Source organism: Elephantulus edwardii, unplaced genomic scaffold, assembly GCF_000299155.1.
Source record: "Elephantulus edwardii isolate Elephantulus edwardi_28Jun2011 unplaced genomic scaffold, EleEdw1.0 scaffold00251, whole genome shotgun sequence".
NCBI lineage: Eukaryota > Metazoa > Chordata > Mammalia > Macroscelidea > Macroscelididae > Elephantulus > Elephantulus edwardii.
In genome coordinates, this window is record NW_006400001.1 from 4099841 (window position 1) to 4103435 (window position 3595).

Consider the following 3595-nt stretch of genomic DNA (forward strand, 5'->3'; position numbering starts at 1 on the left):
TGGCAAACAAATGAAGACATGTTCTAAATCACTGGCAACAAGAGAGAGGCAAATTGAAACTACCATGAGGTACCATCTCATTCCAGTAACAGTGACAAAGTTTAACAGGGCATCAAGTAGTAAATTTTGGAGAGGATGTGGTGAGAAAGGATCTCCTAAACATTGTTGGTGGGATTGTAAAATGGTACAACTATTCTGGAAGCCAGTTTGGCGCTTCCTTAAAAAGCTGAACGTAGAAATTCTATGTGATCCAGGTATTCCATTGCTTGAAATATACCCTGAGAATATGAGAACTGAAGCATAATTAAGATTTATACAACAATGTTCATAGCAGCATTATTCACCATCGCAAGAACATGGAAACAGGCCAAATGTCCAACCACAAACTAATGGATTGAGAAATTATGGTACATTCACACAATGGAATTTATAATGCAGTATGCAGAAGTAATGATTTTGTAAATTATCACCTAACTTGGGAGAGACTCAAGAGCATTATGCTGAGTGATCTAACTCAGTCTCACAAGGATAAATACTGTATAAATCCATTATTGTAGAATGAATATTAGGCTCCAAGGTGGGGGGGGGGAAGCAGAGGGATATGGATGTGCAGGTGGAGGGGGACATTAATCATTGGGCTGTACAATTTGATGGGTTGGGGGTATGAGGAAAATTCTAAGAATTTGTTTGAATATGTATTCGAATTTTGTAAATAAACTAGTAGAAAATTAAAACTAAATACATTCTCCTGTGTTACATAGTATTTGACAAAATCATTATTCCTTAGAGTTGCATAGTAAGCCACTGTGTGTACCATAATTTCTCAATAATAGTGTAAGTTGATGGACATTTGGGCTGTTTCCATCTTCTTACTATTATGCATAAAGATACTATGAACATAGGTGTAAAAATCTCTGTGTTTCAGCTCTATTTTTCTTGTCTTCTTGTCAGCGCAAGAGCAGGGTCATATTTCTATGGGAAATTCTGGGAATTTCTATGTTCAGCTTTTTGAGAAAATGCCAAACTGTCTTCCAGAGTGATTATACCATTTATTTTATTTCCCCCACCCCCATAATTCTTTATTAACAGACTCAGTCTGACTCACAGGGAAGAATCCTTGCGAAAGCAGGATATTCCGTACCCCTGCTCGACAGTCCGATCCCTGAGGGGAGAGGGCCCCATAGGTGCAGAGAAGCATCCCTGGCAGGGAGGGTGGTGGGCACCTGGGCCTGTGGTTAGTCTTCTTCCAGCCTTTGGCAGGCCCACATCCATACCCTAACTGGTTGTGGGTAGTAGGCAGAGTGTGACAGCTGCAGGCTCAGGTCCCTAACATGGTAGCCTCGAGGTGGCAGAGCACACAGTAGTCGTGGACGTACATGAGCAGTCACCAGCTGCCTGGTGATGAGTGTCCGCCACACCACTGCATTGCCGTAGTTGCCCAGGATAAAGCAGCTGGTGATCCAGGCCAGTGGGATCAGGTACTCATGGAAGAAAGCTGAGGCCAAGAACACTCCTATCCATTGCCATCCAAATGCTGGCACCCCACAACCAAAGCATGCGTGGGCAGAAGTACCCAGAGGCACCACTTGTGGACGGGGATGTCCAGAAGTAGCTGACCGACTCAGAATTCCAGCAGTCCCGGTAGAACTCCCGGTCTCCACACTTCATGAGATTGGCCACCACATTCAGGCAGGAGTGGAAGAGCCAGTAGAAGATAAGCCAGATGAGAGATGGCTGGGGACCGCCAGCTTTAGGAGACGCTCAGCGATGTGGGAGCAATCCATGTCCTTAGCTAGCTTGATGGGGTTCTGGATGGTGAGGAGTACTCACTGCTGGGTCAGCCCCACCTGGAACTGCATGAGGAATAGCAAGTCTAGGCACCAATGTAGCAGGAACTGCCTCCAGATCCAGGGAGAGCAGGGGAAATTGAGCTCCTAACACCATACAGGATGGGGGCAAAGAGGAAGCAGTACAGATCTCCATGGGTAAGGTGGTTGGGATAGGTCACTAAACGCTATGCCGCAGTCCCAGTGGCCTTCGTGTCCACGCTGGGTCCCCAAGGTGGGCTTGGCCATGTGTGTGTCCCGCCTCTGTTCACTCCTCACTGGCTGTGGCCTCGGCGCTGAGCTCACGGCACCCCAGGTTGACCTCACAGTAAAAGAGCTTAAAGAAGAGGACGGTGTAAACCACTAGTGCCAGCACGGAGCCCACTGGGGTGATGGAGTGCACCAGGAAGGCCACGGCCACAGGCAGGCAAAAGATGATGGTCGAGTTGGCGATGTGCAGCAGTAGCCTGGCCTGCTCTTTCAGGGTTTCCAAGGCCAGCCTCTTGTTGATGTGGAACCCGACCAGAGCAAGGGTGTTGGCCTTGATGATCAGGAGGCACAGGGTGGGCCCGTTGTAGGGGTCCTTGAGGAACAGAGCTACCACCTTGATGGGGTCTACCAGGATACGTGATGAGATTCTCTAGAAACAAGTGTGCATTGCTCAAGACCAGCATTACCACACACCAGTTCAGGACACCACAGTAGTTGCTGAAGCCACAGTCAGGCCTGAACCAGGACTCCTGCAGGCGGTAGTAGCTCAGAGGACCCTCCTGCAGGCTGTGGCTGCTCGGAAGAGCCTCCTGCGGGTGGTGACAGTTCAGATGGCCCTTCTGCGGGTGCTGGCTGCTCAGATCGCCAAGGCTACCTCCCTGGGCAGCATTTTTCTTGGTCCCCCACCTCTTCTCCCTCTGCCTGGCTCAATCGTCACACAAGTCCTCAGATGCCGGGAGCCTCCCTAGCCCCTGCTGCCTTCTAGGGGCTCCCTTACCCGGCAGCAGCCAAGTGTGGGAACCCTCCCTGGACTCACCAGGCATGAGGCCACAGGCTGCCTCTGCACCCAATTGTTGTTGATGTTGTTGTTATGTGCCGTCGAGTTGTTTGTGACTAATAGTGACCCTATGTAAAACAGCCCTAAACCGTGCTATATCCTGTGCCAATCTCATTGCATCTGACATACCCATCCCGATTACCCCAGTCACTGAATCAATCCACCTCATAGAGGGTCTTCCCCTCCTGAGCTGTCCCTCCACTCTACCCAGCATGATGTCCCTCTCTAAAGACCTGTCTCTCCTTACAACATGTCCAAAGTATGTCAAACGAAGCCCCAGAATCCTTGCCTCCAAGGAACAGCCTGGTTTAATCCTCTCTATGATGAACCTGTTTGTTTTCTTGGCAGTGCATGGTACATTCAATACTCTTCTCCAGCACCACAGCTCAAAGGCGTCAATTCTCCTTCTATCCTCCAAATTCATTGTCCAACTCTCTGACGCATAACAAGTGATTGCAAAAACTGTGGCCTGTATGAGGAGCACCTTAGTCTCCAGAGAGACACCGTTGCTCTTGAGTACTTTAGAGATGTCCTTAACTGCAGACTTTCCCATCGCAATATGTTTTTTGATTTCCTGGCTACTGGTGCCAAGAGTGTTGACTGTGGAGCCGAGCAAACTGAAACTGTGGACAATCTCAATCTCTTCGCCATCCATCCTGATGCTACTGATTGGTTCAGTGGTGAGAATTTTTGTCTTCTTGACATTGAGGCTCAGCCCATA

At 48.8% G+C, this 3595-nt stretch overlaps 1 pseudogene; it reads right to left on the minus strand.

The window, feature by feature from the left end:
* Window positions 1–1235: 1235 nt before the first annotated feature.
* The window catches only part of LOC102871044, a 39999-nt pseudogene continuing 37639 nt past the window's right edge, over window positions 1236–3595 (minus strand).